Genomic DNA, 20,006 nt, shown 5'->3' on the forward strand with positions numbered 1-20,006 from the left:
TCTTCTAACTTTTGGATATGGCTTTTACCCTTCCTATAGGTCAAACAGAAGTCTCAAGGATGTATGTTTTTGCAGGCTGTCAGGACACTAGGATTTGGTACCACATTTTCTGGCCTACACCCATCTCTGTTCCAAATCCATAAAGAATAATAGAAGGAGGTCAGGGGCCAATTATTCTAATTAGTCACCAAGGTCAGAACAAGAAGTAATGGGATGAAGTTGCAACAAAGAAGAAATTTAAGTTAATGATTAAGACAAACTTTATAACTATTAGGATAGCTAGAGCCATGGAACAAACTGCCAAGGGAGGTCACAGAATCACTTTCACTTAGAAGCTTTGAAGGGCGGACTTATAATCAGTCTAACAGTAATGGCTTAAGGAAAATGAATTCAGTCTTGCTGTAAAGCACAAGCACAAGATATGCCACCCACTAGGGTCCTTCTTCCAGCCCTAATGATTCAGTGCTGAATCTACGGACAAAATTAATTCTCTGTTCTTAGAGCAAAGAAGGTTGAGGAGAGAAAGGTGCTGATGTATATCTTGACTAATACTCTGCTAATATTCTCAGTATGTCTAAATGGGTGCCACTAAAGCTGGGAGGTTTTAAAGAATATTAATAATGATTTCACCCAATACTTATCACTCTTCAACCAGCATCTCAAACCTCATTATAGGCTCAATTAACCTATCAAGCTTCACAACAGGAACATGTTTTGCTCAGGTGATTGTTGTGACATAAGTAGCTATATCATGAGACTTAAGGATTTATTTCGAAGTTATAATACAAATCTTGAGGCAGTGCCAAATTTAGGACTGATATGAAAAACAACCGACCAACCAAACAAACAAACAAAAAAACACACGAGTATAAAATGGGAAAAATAGATGATAACTTGAAGGGAGACAGAGAATTTACAGTGCACTGTTAGTCCTCTGGTTTGTGTCCACATGTCTAGCTGAATGGAGCTTGGTGGGTAATGCAAGCAGAATTTCTCACACTAACTGACATTGCTGGCAGTGTAATTTCTTTAGCAGTATGGATGAAGGAAAACTTCTTTCCACAAAGCAATCCCTGGGAGTTCCTTACATTAATTCCTACATGAAGTCCAAATTGTATGTTTGAAGTCTAGCAAACCCATTTTAAGAACACCCAGAGATGGAAAATCTACTGCCTTCTTTGGTAAATAGTTCCTGTGGTTAATCATCTTGCTGTTTAAATCTACGCTTTATTTTCAGTTTGAATTTCTGTAGCTTTAACATCCAACCTTTGAACAACACTGCAGCTTTGTCCACAATGCTCTTTTCATAGATACTTACAGACTAATCAAATCTCCACATGTGTTTTACCTCTGCCAAGCCAAATCAAATGAAATACTGAATTCATACAGGGAGACATAAGAATAATTTATGTCTGAACTCTGCAATGAAAAAGATTTTAAAAAAGGAGTCTGGAAGAGCAGCAGTTATAGCCATGTTTAAAAAATGGGTCACTACCTCCTTGTATTATCCTCCTGTTTGTATAGTCAGCTTTAATCCCTTTTCACCTCTGGATTTTTATCAGAACACTTATTTCCAGTTGTTCGCTTACATCCACCTTGTCAAACAATCAAGAGAGCTCTAACTAAATTACCTATTTTGCTCATTATTTACTACTCTCGCCAAATTCATCAGCTGAAAATGCTCTTCAAAATATACATGTATATATATGTTTAATGCAGGTCCTTGTTATTAAACTGTTTAATAATAGGTATGAGCAGTCACCTCTCTAGAATTCCACACTGAAATGAGTTTTTGAGAGCCAACTGTTCATTTTATTTGATATTTTGGGATCCAAATGTTCGTATATTTTCATCCTTGCAAAGTAAGCTATATTAATTATTTAAACAAGCATTACCAACTCCCTCTTCCCCTTCTTAGAGAGCTCTTCATGTTGCAGGAGTTCTTACAATCAGTTCTCAGACAGAACCTTGAAGTACTGTTTTGCACTCTATAGTACCAGTCTTTCCAAAAAGTAATGACAGAATCACTGAAAATGGGGTTTAGTCCTTAAACAAACAAGCAAACAAACAAACAGAACCCCTTTCTTTTCTATAAAAAGAAAATTCTGTGTGATAACTGTTCTATATACCTTTCCAGATGTCTTTAAATGCTTTTAGTTTTCCACAAAAAAACAACCCAAGCACAGTTCAGAATTACAGAATATGTCAAACTATAGCTTTATGGTAGCTATTTCATAGCAGCAGCAAAAACCAGGGAAACACTGTACACCAGCAATAACAGTTCTGGTAAGCATTAAGGCTAGCACACAGAAAGGCAAGGTCTGGAAAGTAGAGACCATCTTTAGAGCAGAATAGGCAGAAACTGCTCCCTTCCCTGTCATTGTAAAAATATTGTAAAAATTCTTATCTTCTTATGGTCAGTTCAATTACACCAAAAGCATGCTGCATCCTCAGGTCAAAAAACAAACAAACAAACAAAAAAAAAACATTAAAAAGATAGGTACAGCAACCCCTTGAACAGAACAATTATGTCAAACTTAAGAGACTGGACACCAATCAGCAATGTGACAATTGAATCCATTGTTGCAGACAAAATGCTGTAGTAAATGCTCAAGAGACAGGGAAGGGAGTGGGAAGGAGGAAGAGAAAAAAAAAGAGATATTAAATTTGATCATATTAGGATTGATTTAAAGATTGTTTGGGAGCTACTTTCATTTTCATTTTAATATCATTAGGAGATAGCAGCATGTAACAGACTTTGACACTGAATGCTATGCTTTGCATCCGTTGCAGAAGTTGCCTGAGGATGCAGGGGGGAGTGGGGAGGAATTGATCAGATTCTTCCTTTTTCATATGGGAGAAAAAAAGTTGTGTGACATTTACAAAGTCATCTATCACCTGAACAATGGGCTGGAAGACAAGTTTCTACACTTCATGTTTAATATCTTTTTTTTTTTTTTCTTTTTTCTTTTTCTTTTTTCTTTTTCCAACCTATACACATCCATTTTTATTGGCCTGAGGTTAGAGGAAAAACCCTATTTACTTCCAGTGATGAAAATCAGTTTCTTCTATTTCTCCATCTACTGTTTGTCCCTCTCCCCACTCATTCATTCCTCAAGTGTACTCTCTCCACATCAAACCCAGTGTCTGTAGGTTTTCAAATAAAAACATGCACTGTTATCTGCACTGCTCCTAACCAACCAGTATCAAATAAAACCTTATCAATAAGTGTTGAAGCATTTTAAAACTAATTCCAATAAAAGGATTTGAAATCTATGATCTGTCTTTTGAGGGGGGGGGGTTGATTTTCTTTTTTGTTGAAGAATATGACAGAGAGACAGACATGGAGTGTATTAACGGGAGTTAAATCACAATGCTATGCTCTTTGTGAAGGATTATGAACACCCCAGAGTAAGGTATCTAACACCATTTGGAGTTGACTGTATGATTTTAAGGACAATTTACTTTATTATTTTATTTTTATTTTACTTTTTTATTTTATTTTATTCATTTTGTTTTTTTGTTATTTTATTTCATTTATTTTCAGTTACAGATCTCTTTTTACCCATTTCATCCCAAATCCCAGGACAGAGTCAATATTAAAGGCTGATCACTACCAGAAGGGAAGAAGTGTTGTCTAAGGATGCTAGTGGATGTCTGTGATAGGTCAATCAGAGCAGACGATTACAGGAGAACCAAAAACACTGGGGAATCAGCACAGGTGTGAGGTTTGTGTCTAACTACCATAGACTTCAAGGTCTTCAGTATGCTTTAATTTGCTATCCTTCTTGCCTTCTTAACACAGAAAAATGAGTCACCTGCATGTTATCTTAGGTTTTTCTGTGTGAGATGTGGAAAGAAAATTTCACCTGTTCCACTATTTGAATGCTGGACAGAGTAGAGATGGATGGAGGAGAGAATCTGGGATGGAACATCACTTTTTCTGGCTTCTCTGTGGTAAATGTGGATCAGCTTCTTTGCTGATAACACTGCTCATGGCAAGCAGGATAAGAAATCAGTAGATTTAGAGATAAATGGTACATTGCTAGTCATATCCCAGCCTGAGGGAACATGCATGTTTCTGTTAAAGTTGAACACCTTCCCAGAAGGAGACACGTCTCATTTTCTCATGGAAATCACAAGTCTCATCAGTACAGTAATTCGGTATGTCTCAAATATTTCAGATTAGACAGGACAGCTATAATCTTTTTCTTCATTTCTAGAGCAGGGATATCATTCAATTTTCCAGGCTGTGTCTGTGGTTGTTTCTCTGTAGGTGCTTATGGGAAAAACTTAAGGCAGAGTTGTGTTTTGTACTTGGATTTGAATGTGGTTTCATAGAATCATAGAATGACCTGGTCTGAAAAGGACCACGGGGATTATCTAATTCCAAACCCCTTGCTATGTGCATGGTCACCAACCACCAGATCGGGCTGCCCAGAGCCACATCCAGCCTGGCCTTAAATGCCTACAGGGATGGGGCATGCACAGCCTCCTTGGGCAACCTGTTAGAGTGTGTCGCCAATCTCTGTGTGAAAAACTTCCTCCTAATATCTCACCTAAACCTCCACTGTCTGGTTTGTTTGAAAGAGCTGGCCCTCCTAAAAATGCAGAGTAATTTGAGAGAAGTCATTGGTCAAACAAAATGTGAATAAAGGTATATTTCATATTGTCACTAGTGGATAGTGGGATAACTTTTTTCATTGTATCTGCTTAACCCAATATATATGGATCATAGAGAACAGAATTCAAGATGTGAGCCATTGATTTCAGATGCTGACAAGATTTATTATTTATTGCAAGCTGGAATAACTTGTAGACTTCTTCACATGAGTGTGGCTTGCTTTGAAACAGAGAAGCCGGAGCCATGCATCTCAAACTCTCCCCCTCTACTCTGCCCTGGTGAGACTGCATCTGGAATACTGCATACAGTTCTGAGCCTCTCGGTTCAAGAACGATAGGGAACTGCTTGACAGAATCCAACACATACACAGAAAAATGATTAAGGGAGTGAAGCATCTCCCTTATAACAAAAGGGAGCTGGGTCTCTAGCTTGGAGAGGAGGAGAGTGAAGGGTGACCTAATTATTGTTTATAACTGTGAAAAGGATGAGAGTCATGAGGATGGAGCCAGACTCTTCATAGTAACATCCAAAGATAGGACAAGGGGCAGTGGGTGCATTCTGGAACATAGGAGGTTCCAAATAAATATGAGAAAAAACTTCTTCATGGTGAGTGTGACAGAATATTGGAACAGGCTGCCTAGAAAAGTTGTGTGGTCTCCTTCACTGGAATATTCAAAACTCACCTGGATATGTTCCTGTGTCTAGACCTGATCCAGGTGTTCCTGCTCTGGTAGAGGGATTGGACTAGGTGGTCTTTCAAGGTCCTTTTCAAACCCCGACATTCTGTGAGATCACTGTAACAGCAGAGAGTGCAGCATATTCTGTCTGATTTCTGAATAAACAAGTTTTCCCAATTCTAACTTTGAAACAGGAGTGCTGATGCTTTGCTTGTTTATAGCAAAGACCGAGATGTCTAAGTCCTAGCTGAACTGATTACTACCCTTAGAAGTCTTTATGCAGTTAATTGTTAACATTTTCTTTTTCTGAGTGCTTGAGCTCCAACACCTGTGATCACAGCTCTGAGATGTGCCTCTACTGAAAAGCCTAGACGTCTTATACTAATTCCACACAAATGTTACACTGTTAGCTACTTCAGTGACACACAAGCTTGTAATCTCTGACTAAGACACCTTGAGTAATTCTTTTTTAATTACAGTATTTTCAGATCAGTTCTGTGATCAGTATAAATCAAAGTCAGTGATAAGACTCATGCCTTTAGCTGAAATGAGTACTAGTTCAGCTGGGCCAGAGTACGCTCTGACTCAAGCATCATCAGTGCAGGAGTAACTACATAAAGCATGTGTTACTATAGCCCAAACTGCAGCCTGATGATCTGACTACGTTCTTAGAAGAGTCAATTGCTTTATGTTTACAGTTCATATGACATCTTTCTCACCAGATCCCTTTGCCTCTGCACTGAATTATTATCAAAATTAGCTAAGTTGTTCTCCATCAGAATTCATTACAAACCTCATCTGCATATAGATCCAAGAAAATGTAATCATTTCTTCTTCTAACATTTAATTTATATCCAATAGAAATATTTATCATACTTCTAAGTATAGTAAATACTGTTCAAACTAACTTCTAACAGCTCTGGTTCAAGTCTGCTGTATGAGTATATTAAAGAACAGGGTAAGAATTACACTAGCTAGAGTAAAGCCAGCCTTGCTAGTAAGCCTAGCTCCTAAGTGCAGCCACAAAATGCTCAAGCCAGCTGTTATGTCTGGCTTATCATGAGCCACCGCCTTTGATCAGAAAAGAGAAGCCGAGGTACGCTGAGGTTTATTAATTGCAGGTGTAACATCCAAGTGTGCTCTCCCCAGAGGAACTTCACAGCCTGTGGTGACACCACTGGGATTACAGCAGCAATACACACGGCCTGCCACCTTTCAAAGTCATCATGTAAATACCAAGTTTCATTTTCAGTAATGACACTGCAGGTAGATTGCTAAAATGGGTTACCCACACGGGAGGACCAGGCAGTGTTTATAGCTTCCCATCTCTGTTTCTTGCTTGTGTTTCTTGTTCTCTTTTATCATGGCTACATACTTTCCATTTGCTGCTTCTCCCTGTAGTACAAATCTCTTCCCTCAATTTACTCCCTTGAACCTCATTTTCTGCTATTTTAACTTCTACTCTTAGCACTATCTATGCTTCATCAATAAATCTCTCCTACTCATTTATCTCCCTGTGAATCTCAGTTCCTATTTCTATCACTTTTGCTCTCTACCAAGAAGTCCTCTCTGTGTTTGACATCCCAGCACACTTAATCACAATGTGGAATAGGGAGATGCTTTCCTTCAGTATGGCTGGCATAGCACAGAGAAAAAATTGTTGCCAACAATGGCAATGAATAAACCTTTCCAGTGATCATTATCATGATGAAGTGATACATTTAACACATCCCAGAGGTCCTAACCCACTTCAGAACATTATTAAAGAGATGGTGAAATTGAAGGTGGCACTCAGGTTGTCAGATTCAGATTTTTTCCAATCTTGAGAGATTTTTTTTTTAAGAAAAGTAAGCAGCTAAACCTGCATGTTTCTGTAATGTACCAGCTCTGTCTCCTTCCTCAACAAGATATCATTTCCCATTTGGACCTACAGGAGACATAAAAAGACAGCTACAAATTGAATACTTCCTAAACTAAACATGTCATTATATTCAGTATATTCAGTTTCACCTTCACTTTAAATTATACAGGTGTATGTAGCTCAGTTCCAGACCAATTCCATCTTATGTATGCTTTGAAATTCACTATACTTGACTTTGCAAGGAAAAGACAGCATGGAATTGGGTTCCATGTTACAAGAAATAGATGTGCACTTGTGTATAAGATTCTGTTACCCTAATCATCATCACTCAGGCCTGGAAAGACTTGTCCGAACATACTACATTTAAGAAAAATATATTAGATATTGCTTTTTCAGTCAAAAGCTCCAGGAAATCCAAGATAGGGGATGTGCTCGACTCAGATCAATTTGGCCAGTATGCCATTTCCACAGAATCACAGAATCACCAAGGTTGGAAGAGACCTACAAGATCATCTAGTCCAACCATCCACCAATCACCAATAGCTCTCACTAGACCATGTCCCACAGCACAACATCTAAACATCTACTGAACACCTTCAGGGTCTGTGATTCCACCACCTCCCTGGGAAGCCTTTTCCACTACCTGACCACTTTCAGAGAAGTAGTATTTCCAAAAGTCCATCCTGAACCTCCCCTGGCACCACTTGAAGCCATTCCTTCTAGTCCTATCACCAGTTACACGAGAGAAGAGGCCAACCCGCAGCTCACTACAATCTCCCTTCAGGTAGTTATAGAGAGCAGTAAGGTCTTCCCTGAGTCTCCTCCAGACTGCACAATCTCAGCTCCTCATAAGGCCTGTGCTCCAAACCCCTCACCAGCTTAACTGCCCTTCTTTGAACACGCTTTAGAGCCTCAATGTCTTTCTTGCAGTGTGGGGCCCAAAACTGAACACAGTACTTGAGGTGCAGCCTCACCAGAGCTGAGTACAGGGGGACAATCACCTCTCTGCTCCTGCTGGCAACACTGTTTCTGATGCAAATCAGGATGCCATTGGCCTTCTTGGCTACCTGGGCACACTGCTGGCTCATGTTCAGCTGAGCATCAACCAATACACCCCAGTCCACTTCCTCTACAGAGTCTTCCAAAAGAGCTTCTTGTTCCTTTTTACCCCAGCAACCAGGTTGAGTTCCAGCTGTGCTTTTGCCTTTCTGATTTTCTCTCTACACAGCTTAACAACATCTCTATACTCTTTCTGAGTCGCCCATCCCTTCTTCCACATGAGGCAGATTCTCTTTTTCTCCCGGAGCCTCAAGAATAGCTCCCTATTCATCCATGCTGGTCTTATTCCGTGCTGGCTCATTTTGCAGCTCAGGAGGACAGCCTGCTCCTGAGCCTTTAAAACTTCCTTCTTGAAGAGCAACCAGCTGTCTTGGACCATTTTATTCTCTAAGAATGAATCCCAGGGGGCTCCCCCTACCAGTCTTCTGAACAATTCAAAGTCTGACCTCCAGAAGTCCAAGGTAGCAGTTTTGCTGCTCTCCCTCCTGGCTCCACCAAGAATCAAGAACTCTACCATTTCATGGTCACTCTGTCCAAGGCAGCCCCCAACCTCCACATCTCCCACCAGACCTTCTCTGTTTGTGAACAGCAGGTCTAGCAGGGCAGCTCCTCTTGTGGGCTCTCCCACCAGCTGCATCAGAAGATTTTCTTCCACACATTCCAGAATCCTCCTAGACTGCTTCTTTTGTACTGGGGAATATGCTGGGGAAGTTGAAGTCCCCTGTGAGGACAAGGGCTGGCGATCGCACAGCTCCACCAGCTGCTCAGAGAACACTTCATCTGTCTCTTCATCCTGGTTTGGCAGTTTATAGCAGACACCTACCAGGATGTTTGCCTTGTCAGCCCTTACTCTGTTCTTTACCCATAGGGATTCAACCTTATCATCTCCAGCCACAAGCTCAGCAACATCAAAGCACCCTCTAATATAGAGAGCCACACCACCACCCCTCCTTCCTTACCTATCCTTCCTGAAGGGTTTGTAGCCATCCCTTGCAGCACTCCAGTCATGGGAATGGACTCACCACACTGCTATAATATTTCCCACCATGTTTCTGTCAGTATTCACAAGTATTTGTTTTGGATGCACACCAAAACAAAACAAAACATTAGTAACTCCAGTGAACACAATTAGTATTTAATAAAGAAATTTTATTTATTATCTGGCACACTTGTAAGTAAATAGTGTAACTGTGTAATTCTGGCATATCACAGTGCTGTAATCTGTCAAATTGATAGACTACCTACTGTGGAGAGCATTAGACTTGTTTTCACTTACTGTGAAAAATCAGAAAACACTTATTTACACAATTGAAAAGCCACAAAAAGGAGGAAAATTGGAAGTTAAAAGGATCCATACCTGGCTCTTTTGTGATAGAAGGCATTTTGTACATATGAAACATTGACATTGCTGCAGTATAAAGAACCAGAACTGTTTCAAAAGTAGTCAATTTATCTAATATAGCAAAAGTAAGTTGAAATCTACATAAAGAGGATACTGTACTTCCCCAGATCCAGTTTTGTCTCCTTTGTTTACCAGAAACTGAACTGGTCTGAAACCCTGTGCAATAATTAGAGACATCTAGTGGATAACTGATAAACTGCAGATAAACATGTAAGTATGCAGCGCTTTCATTATCACTGAAGATACACAAAAAGAAATGCTTTAGTTCTCTTCACATTTTAAGGATCCTATTCTCCCAGTCTGTCCAAGTGATGAAGTAATGTTTTGTTTTTCAGAAAGAAACCTTTCCCTACTCACCAAGCTTTAGCTGATGCTTCATAGCTCCTTTCCTATAATTCTCTTGGGGAAAAGTTTAGGTCTCCACTTCTGCTTTATTGGTCTATGCTTTGTCTAGAATATTCCAGTCTAATCACTCAAAATGCATTTCAGAAAGGAAACAATTGGAATTAAAAAAAAAAAACAAAACAACAACAACAACAAAAAACCACACAGAAACAGCTGATGCATATTTTCTAAAGAAACTCCAATACAATACTTTTCTCTTTCCTATTTTATTTTATTTCTTTTTCAATTCCTTTGAAATTCTCCTGGCATTATACTGCTGATGAGTAACACAAATAGAAACTTTTTCTTCTTCTATTTTTATTTATCTATGTTTTTCCCCTTGGAAAACTGTCCATCTTTGCCATCCACGTTTTATTGGGTCCTGAAATCTGCTTTTTAAAAAGTAATTTCTTGCCTACATACGGCAAACTAGTTGACAGTACAGACATATAGACCACATATATAATTAACTCTAAGCTTTGTCAGTTTGTCAGTTATAACTGACATTTTCCTTATAGGAAATAAATCTATAGCTGTATCTGTTTATTTTTTAGATTGGACGCACTTATGTCTACAAATAAGAAATGACTGTATTCAATTTGTAGTTCTGGAAGAAAACAACAATATCAAGATGTAGCTTAAAAAAAAAAAAAAAGATTTTAAAGGGAATTCTCTCTCTTTCCTATTTTTTTTTTCTTTTTTCTTTTTTCTCGACCTCCCCCCCCCCCCCCCCCCCTTTTTTTCTTCCTAAAAAATTCCTTTTGCAAGAGAGATGAAACAGGAAAAACTGGTGACCCCTTTCTGCATGAGAGGAAAAATAAGGCTGAAGCTTGAAAGTAGTGCCCCCAGGGAAGAGAAACTCCTCATGTGAAGCAGCTGGCGCAGGCACACTGCAAGTTTCAGTCCAGACAAATCCCCACTTTCCCTCAAAGCAAACAAACTCCAAAATCACTCAGAACAAACACACTCTAGTCCAAAGCCAGTCAAGACAGCAAGCAAATACACTCCAGAAAACATTAGGCAATTAGAGTCCTGAACTCAGTTTAAACACAGGCACAGCAGATCAGCAAACACTCCCTTCCCCTTATGAAAAACAAACACAGTAGGTAGGCGTGCTGCTCTCCCTGAGAGTGCTGCCCAGCTCCCTGCAGGAAGGAGGGCCACATCTCTCCTTCGTGCATTGCTCTGAATGCGTCTGGCTTCCTGACCAGAACAGGGAATACTGATGTAACTCTACTAATGAGAGTTCTTTGTGTGCTTTTTCTATTATTAGAATTATTAAATAAAATCTTGATTATTCGGATTTTATTTGAGTGGGGCTAGGAAACGGCTCTGCAAAAGAAGGACCTGGGGTGAGCCCTGATGGACAGGCTGATTGTGAACTAGCAGGTGTGTTCGCTTACAGACAAGAAGGACGACATCATTGTGGGCTACATTTAGGCAGAACACTCCCAGAAGACTGGGGGAGGTGATCCATCCCTGCTCAGCACCAAAGAAACACATCCACAGTGCTATGCCCAGTGCTGGGCTTCCCAGCACAAGACAGACGTAGATAGATCAGAGGATGTCTAGCAAAAGATCATGATGATCAAGGGCCTGGAGAGCGAGATGTACACAGAGATGCTGCTGGAGCAGACTCTGATCTCTCTGTGGAGAAAGCAACTAAAGCCTTGTTTATTCATTGCCTTTCACAACCTCATGGAGACTTAGAAAAATATGGAGCCAGGTAACGGTCTAGGGAACCCTACTTGAGCAGAGGGGTGGAAAAGATGACCTCTTTTAGGTTCAGGTTCCATCAACATAAAGATCCCATGGGAAATAAACAACAACAACAACAAAATAATTCAGAAATTAAGCTCGGTATCCATCCTTGGGAAAGATATATTTTCAAGAGTTACTTTGTTTTTCTAAATTGGGAACTGTATATGAGTTGTATCAGAGAACTCAGCTAAGAGATGGGAAATCTGTGGTCTCCACCTTCCTCAGAGCAAAAAGGTCCACATTTTTCTCCTCCTCTGGAAGAACTGCTGTCATCAAAAAGAGATATCCTGAAAGCCAGGTATGTGGGATATGTGAATTTGAGCACTCTCAAGCTTTAGAAGGCATTACAGTGAAGGAAAGCTGCAATGTCACTAAAGGTTTTCATAGGATATAGCAATAGATTCAGCTTTCATTTTAATCAGAACAGTGTTTGTCACTCAGAGAGGAGAAGATGGATGTTTACACTAACCCAGGCTCTGTATTCTGAAGGCATGGAGACAACTTTCTAGGTAAGTACTTGTTTTTTATATTCTTTTGCCTTTCTGTATGTTACTCTTTTCTCATTGTTTTGACTTTCTGTTCTGTTCACCTGAGGTGGCCATCAAATCTCAAAAAGTCCTATGTATGAAGCCCAAAAACTTGTCTGCAGATTCTGCACAACCTGTAATTCCAAACTGAGGACATATGTTCAACAAATAATATGGAAATATGTAAGTCTCTACATCTTCTGCCTAAGATGCACCCAAAGTCTTAGGAAGTCTGCTGCTCATTTCTGGAGTTGAACATGTGTTTGAACAGTTTCTTCATCAGGACAAATAAAACAGTACTCATCTTCAGAATTTCCTTTCTCCGTGCTGAATAACTAAATAAATAAGGAAGGCAAGGGTCAGGAAAAATGCAAAAGCTAGCAATGAAGGTTTCCTCAGTCTGTCTACTACTCTATCTGCCGCAATTCCTTTTTAATGTTCCAGATCAAACTTTATGAAGAGAAACTGAGCTAAAAAAACGTGTTGTGCACAGACTGCACTAGCATTATGAGAGTTTGTCTGCGGGATGTTACAGGGTTCATCTTCTAGTAACGTGTTAAGCACAGAATCACAGAATCACAGAATTGTAGGGGTTGGAAGGGACCTCTTGAGATCATCGAGTCCAACCCCCCTGCCAAAGCAGGCTCCCTACACCACGTCGCACAGGTAGGAGTCCAGGCAGGTCTTTAATATCTCCAGAGAAGGAGACCCCACCACCTCCCTGGGCAGCCTGTTCCAGTGCTCTGTCACCCTCACCGTAAAGAAGTTCTTGCGCACATTCATGCGGAACTTCCTATGCTGAAGTTTCAGCCCATTTCCCCTAGTCCTGTCCCCACGCACTACTGAAAAGAGACCAGCCTCGCCACTATGGCTCCCACACCTCAGGTATTTATAAACCTGGATCAAGTCCCCTCTCAGCCTTCTTTTCTCAAGGCTAAACAGACCCAGTTCCCTAAGTCTCTCCTCGTAGGGGAGATGCTCCAGGCCCTTCACCATCTTTGTGGCCCTCCGCTGGACTCTTTCCAAGAGATCCCTGTCTTTTTTGTACTGGGGAGCCCAGTTGGGTACTTGCAATGGAAGCTTCCAATCTTGTTAACTGAAATATTTCTGCTGTCCAGTAAGAAGCAAATGTATCTCTTGAAAGCAGGAAGAAAAGGACTTGATTTTACTCATTTTCTGTTCTGTGATTAAACTCATTACAGGGCCAAACTTCTACTGATGTTCATAAAACTGCCTTTTTCAGCATAAATCCTGTAGGATCAGCCAATGAGAGTGAAGAATAAATCTTGCATCTTTTATTTTTTTTCCAAATTTATTTTTCTCTGAGCTTTTTACAGGCTTCAGAAAATCTGTGATTTGACTAAGCTAAGTGAACATTCACAGAGCTTTTATACCAGGTTTAGTCTATACTTCTCTCATCAAAAGGCTATTTATACAAACACTCCTTTCACATGTGAGTACACATATCTAACAGGAGTTTGTGTTTGCAGGACTACTTCTAGAGATATATCTTCATCATATTTTGAAATATGAGCCAAGACAGAGGGTACAGATCATCTCCAAACCAGGAGACAAGAAACCATCTTAACTGTTAGCTCTTCAAGAGGCCTTATAAACCTGAGAATTGTGCATTATTCTGCAGCTTCCTCCCAGCTCCCCATGCCCATCTATATCTTAAAGCAGAAGATCATGTGGTTAAACATGTGATACATTTACATCTAAATCCAAACGGACAATCTGCTTTATTATAACTTGTTACACAGAGAAGCAGAATTTGCTGAACTGTTTTTTCCTTCATGATGTGGAGGTTGGTGGCCTGTGGTGGGGGGGGATTGGAGGGGAGGGGGGGTGGAGCTTGAGGTCCCTTCCAAAACAGGCTGTTCTGTGATTCTGTGATTTCAAATTCAATTCAGCAGAAGAAAATTCACTTGAAAATTTGCAAGGAAGGTTTGACACATGAACTGAAGAATGTATCTGTATGAGATCATCCTTTGCATGTTCTGGATGGTAGTTCTATTGTCCACAGAAAGAAAGTGCAGAGACTTGTGTCATAAAAATAACCATGGGGTTAGTTTCCAACAACAGTTCAACATCCCTAATGAATTTACATGTTCTTTCTCGTGTTTGTAACAGATAAATTAATTTCTCTAACAGTAATACCAAATAAACCTTTGGAAAGAGATGTTCCAGTGTGGTTTATACACCTATCACATTTATACAAGCAGATATCCATGCAGGGAAAAACAGTAGAAAGTGTGGGTTGCCGTTACACTGCATGTTATTTCCTTAAAGAAATTTGGATGACTTGTGTGTGCTAGGTACTGTCAGGAACCAGACTGTTAACAGTGTCGTTCTACCTGTCATCTAAATCACTTTGACTGAAACATGCTGGAAAACAGGCACTAACTTAACAGTCCTTGCCTCAAAGAATAGACCTCTAGGGCACCTTAGCTGTTCCAAAGGATGAAATAAAAGTATAATGAACCTCAAAGAGTTTTCACAAAGGAAAGCCGAGGGATGAGAAAGAAGGAAAAAAAAAACCAAAACCAGTGAATACTGGGGTTTGTCAAAAATCCTGGCCATATGTCAAGCTCAGACTCCTGATCAAGACTGTAGGTAGCAGCCTTCGATCATTTGGTATCTGGTACCCCAGACCCCTCCTTGGGGGCAGTCTCATACTGCTCTTCTTTGAATTAAATGCATGTGGCTCTCTTCTTTTAAGGGAGGCAAGGGATGTTTTACCGCAAACCTATTTTCTGATCTCTCTCTGGTGATGACATTCTCCAGGAGCCTAAAATCTCATTTCCAGTACTCTAGCAGAACATATCTCCTTATATTTCACTATAGCAGCCACCCCTTGGGCTGTGCATGGACTGCAAGTCTCCTGGTTGAGGGCGTGCACACATGGGGATTGCAGCATACTTCTAAGGTGAGGCTCAAATGCCTAAATTGGTATATGTATTTTTCAATTTTGGTGGAAAACCAAAGCAATTCTGTGGGTAAAAACTAGAGCCAGGATCCACCGCAGGGGTTTATTTAGGATGAACATCCCCTGTGCAAAGTCACTATAATGTTGTCCTCTTCAGGAGAGTGAGATGTAGGACAGAGACCAGATGTTTCTGTTGTCCCTTAAAGGGATGAAAGGTTTGCTTGATTACTGCCTTAGTTGTTATGGCAGAGGAAAGCACAACTGTACGTGAACCTTCTCATCACAGAGGAAAGTGCAGTGATTTTAAGGTATCTGCAAAGTCTTTCACCAGTGGAAAACTGCAAAAATGTTCCTCTGTCACACCCGCACATGTAGCTCTAGCTGATGAAGCAAATTGTCCTTAATAAATGAGCAGAAACTGCTCATTCAGAGGCTGAAATTAATGTCAGAGAATTCAATGATTTCAGGGACTTTAGGAATCAAAACTAGATTTTCTTCTCATCAGCCTGTTTTAAGGGCCAGTTCAGCATGCAGTCAATATCAGGCATTTCATTGTTTTCAGTAGGGGGTAGTTCTAGCCTCACATGCCAAGAGGACCTTAATTAGCATTTCGTCCTCCGCTAAATGATACAAGTGAAGTTGGTTTGGTATTCTACCAAATGGTTATTTACATCAAAAATATTCCCCTTTTACTGAAAATGTTCGGTTTTATGAACATTTATGAACAGCTCTGCTGTTGGGGAAAAGGCAATACAAATAATTATATACTTAAAAACAGAATATTTAACAGCATTAAAAAAAAAAAAAAAAAAAGAAAAAGAAAAAGAAAAGAGAAGAAAAGAGAAGAAAAGAAAACTCACTTATTTATCTTGCTGTTCCAAACATTTTACTGCTTTGAAAACTAGCAAAGTAGAAGAAAGGAAAATTGAATTTATTACATGAACCACCAAAATCCAAAGGAATAAACAAAAGGATTTTATGCAGTGTCGTGCAGAAGGAAGTAATTATTTTGGGAATTTAGAGGATAGTTTTGAACAAAAATTTGTGATGGTCAATAATAGTTTGGATTATCTTTAGATTTTTATTATTAGTATTATTATTTTTTAATATACACACTGCTAATTATCTGTGTTTGTTTATTTTAGTTATTTTTGTACTGACTTGGAGAATAAATTTTTGTTTCACTCAGTTTCTGACTGGTGTTTCTTAGATCTGCAGTGGTAGTGCCTCTCTTGGTTTGCCTCCAGTTATTAGTGTAGTTACCATCATGTTTAGAATTGACATATAAGAACCCCACTGTGCTACCTGATGTACAAGGACTGAGTCAAAATACAATCCCTGAAATATGAGGTAGGAGAACACGAAGAGGAAAGGGAAGCGAAGGGAAAGGAAAGGGAAAGGGGAAAGGGAAGGGAAAAGGGAAGGGGAAGGGGAAGGGCGGGGGAAGGGATGGGGAAGGGAAAGGAAAGGGAAAAGGGGAAGAAAGGAGAAAAAGGGACAAAAAGGAAAAAAAGGAAGAAAAGATCAGCATACATTTATTGATATGACAGATTGCAGTCTCATTTATCTCTCATAGCAATGTATTCCTGGTATTAAAAATACCATATGAAATTCTAAGAAAAAAATGCTACATTGGGTGGCAAAAGCAAATCTAAATTTTGCATGTAATGAACAAATACTTTTTGCTATATTTCATGGTTTACATCCCTGGAAAGAATGGATTGGTATGGCTTTAATGGTAGAACACCCTCACCTTATGCTTCACTAGGATCTGGCTGTCAGGTGCTTCTATTAGCATTTGCATTAACCTTGTGGCACACTATTTAACTCAAGCTCGGTGTTCTACAGTCCCAGTTTTATTGCCACTGAATCACAAATTCAATTTTCAGTGAGTACAAATAGCTGAGGAACCACTGCTGGAGTGGCTCTCTAGGATATTCTAGGACACATTTACACCAATTTATGTTTGGTCTGATTTGTCTGCCTTCGGCAACAACTACAGCTAATGCTCAATGCCAAATACATGGACTTGCTTTTTCCCCTTCTTTTTAATTCTAATATTAAAATGAAGAGAAGGAGAAAAGGTCTATCAAAAACTTGTAAAACAAAATAACATCTTACAGTGGATTCTGTGCTGATGTCTTTTATAACTTACTGGAGGGGGGGGAGTTGGGGGAGAAAAAAATAAATAAATAAAAGGAAAATATTATTCCTGGGTTTCTTCTGGTTTCATTATTCTTTCTTCTTTCTTTTCTTTTTGTTTTGAATATCAACTCAGACCTATGATAGTGCTTTGCCTCTAGAGGCCAAAGGGGTTAAATTTCTCCCACTCCACTGTCTCTCTTGAAGCTGGAGTTACACTCATCAAGGATCTAGCATGGGGAGGGATGGGTTTCTTAAGACAGCCTGAGGGCTCCAACAGCAGCCTTCGCTTTCAATCAATGTCGAGAGGCACGAGTGGAAATTCATTCAGCGAACAGTCGGAGGTCTTTGCCTGTCCATACAGCCGCCTGGCACACAATCCCAAGCACAAACTGGTGGCGTCTCAGCTGGAGATCTGACATTTTGCCGAACTACCATTTGCTTGAGAACTGATAATTAAACACTCCTTCTCCTTTAAAAATAAAAATAAAATAAATAAATAAAAAAAAAAAAGGTAGGTAAAAAATTAAGTCAACTCGGTCAGTAACCTTGGAGGCTTCCTTTTGTCAAGGTCTCAGGTACATGCCAAAGTATATTCTGTTTAGGATCGGTGCTGGCTGTACAATTGCCTTTTCTGTTACCTGACTGTATTATTCTGACTGTTTTCATTTGACTTGCCTCTGGGATGCTGTGCTGCTGTGGCAGAGAAATCTGTATGCTGGCAGAGTTCATGAACTCACGCTTGCAAGCTGATCTTTGCCCTACGTGTTTCTAAATATTTTGGTGTGTATGTAACATGACAGAATGTGACTTTGCATTGAAAAGCCAAAAAAACACAAAGACAGAGAAACATCTTGCATCCTCTCCTTCCTCCACATCTCCCCCCTCCTCAGTCCTGTCAAGTTTTATTATCCTCAGAAGACAACCAGGTGAGTCATAATATTTAACCAATACTGAGGGAAGGGAGAGGTTTTAATTAATTTCATTACAGATTAACAAAGTCCAGCTCATGACTCAGTGGAAGTCTATGCAGTCTTTTGCAGACAGATGGGAACTTATCCTCTCTGTCCTCTGAGCTTGCTGGATAAGATAGAGATGCATTAACACAGTTTATTAAGTGTTCTGCATTGCTGCTTAAAGTGTGATGCCAGAAAAGCCCATACTACACATAAACCGAAATTTGCTTGGGCTTGGTAAACACAGATTGAAAGCACTGATTTTCATTTACAGTCAGAGAAAAAAACAAAACAAAAACAAAAACAAACAGAAAAAAACCAAAAAACAATAATTTTAAAATGCAAGTATATCTGGACTTTTAATTGAGAGTGCTAGAGAAACAGTCCCAATGTCTTGTATGATCAGATTCAGCTGTGGTGAGAGGTGAACATAAACTCTGGTTCTGGGACAGGGAACCAATCAAGTCTACATTCTAAAATGTCAAGGGGCAACTGATACACTACGTAACCACATGTCAGGAAAGTAATATGTCCTAGTCAGATAAGAGATTCTGTCCTTTGGATTCACACTGACATATTTGTGTCATATGGGGTATCTTTACCTAGCGATGAGCTTGTTTCACTGATTCGACTTTGTTCTACTTGTTGCTGTTCTACTGCATAGAATCAAAGAACCATAGAATGGTTTGGGTTGGAAGGGATGTCAAGAGTCATCTAGTGCCAAGCCCCCTGCCATGGGCTGGGTTGCCAACAACTAGTTCAAATGTCCCAGGAATCATCAAGCCTGGCTTTGTACACCTCCAGGTACCCACAGCTTCTCTGGGAATCCTGTACCAGTGCCTCATCATTGTCTGAATGAATAATTTCTTCTTGAAACCTAACCTGAACCTTCCCTCTTTCAGTTTAAATCAATTCCCCCTTGTCCTATCTGTGTAAAAAAAAAACAAAAATAAAAACTTGTGTATAAAAATCGATCTCCCTCCTGTTTGTAAGTTTCTTTCAAGTACTGGAAGATTGCAATGAGGCCCCCCCAGTGCCTTCTCTTCTCCAAACTCAACAAGCCCAACTTCCTCAACCTTCCAACATAGGAAGCCCTCCAGCGCTCTGATCATACCTGTGGTGCACCTCGACCTGCACCAACAGCTCCACATCCTTCTTGTACTGGGGGTCCCAGGCCTGGACACAGTATTCCAGATGAGGCCTCACAAAAGCAAAGTAGAGGGGGACGATCACCTCTCTCTCCCTGCTGGCTACGTCTTTGTTAATGCAGCCCAGGATATAGTTGGCCTTCTGGGCTGAAAATGGACACTGCTGGCTTATGTCCAGCTTCTTGTCCACCAGGACGCCCAAGTCCTTCTTGGCAGGGCTGTTCTCAAGCTCCAGTAGTTCATCTCCCAATCTGCACCCATATTTAGGATTGCCCAAACCCATGTGTAACACTTTGCACTTGCCCTGGTTGAACCTCATTAGACTCTCATGGGCCCACTTGTCAAGCCTGTCCAGGTCCTACTGGATAGAATCCCTTTCTTCTGTTTTATTGACTACACCACTCAGCTTAGTGTCATCAATATATATATAAATATTTAATGTTTTACTTGTTCTACTTGTTCTACTCTGTCTTGTTGTTGTTTTTAATTAAACTTCAGCAAACAGAAAAGAAAAAATCAAATAACCTACTTCCTGC

This window comes from Excalfactoria chinensis, chromosome Z (genome assembly GCF_039878825.1).
Source record: "Excalfactoria chinensis isolate bCotChi1 chromosome Z, bCotChi1.hap2, whole genome shotgun sequence".
Taxonomy (NCBI): Eukaryota; Metazoa; Chordata; class Aves; order Galliformes; family Phasianidae; genus Excalfactoria; species Excalfactoria chinensis.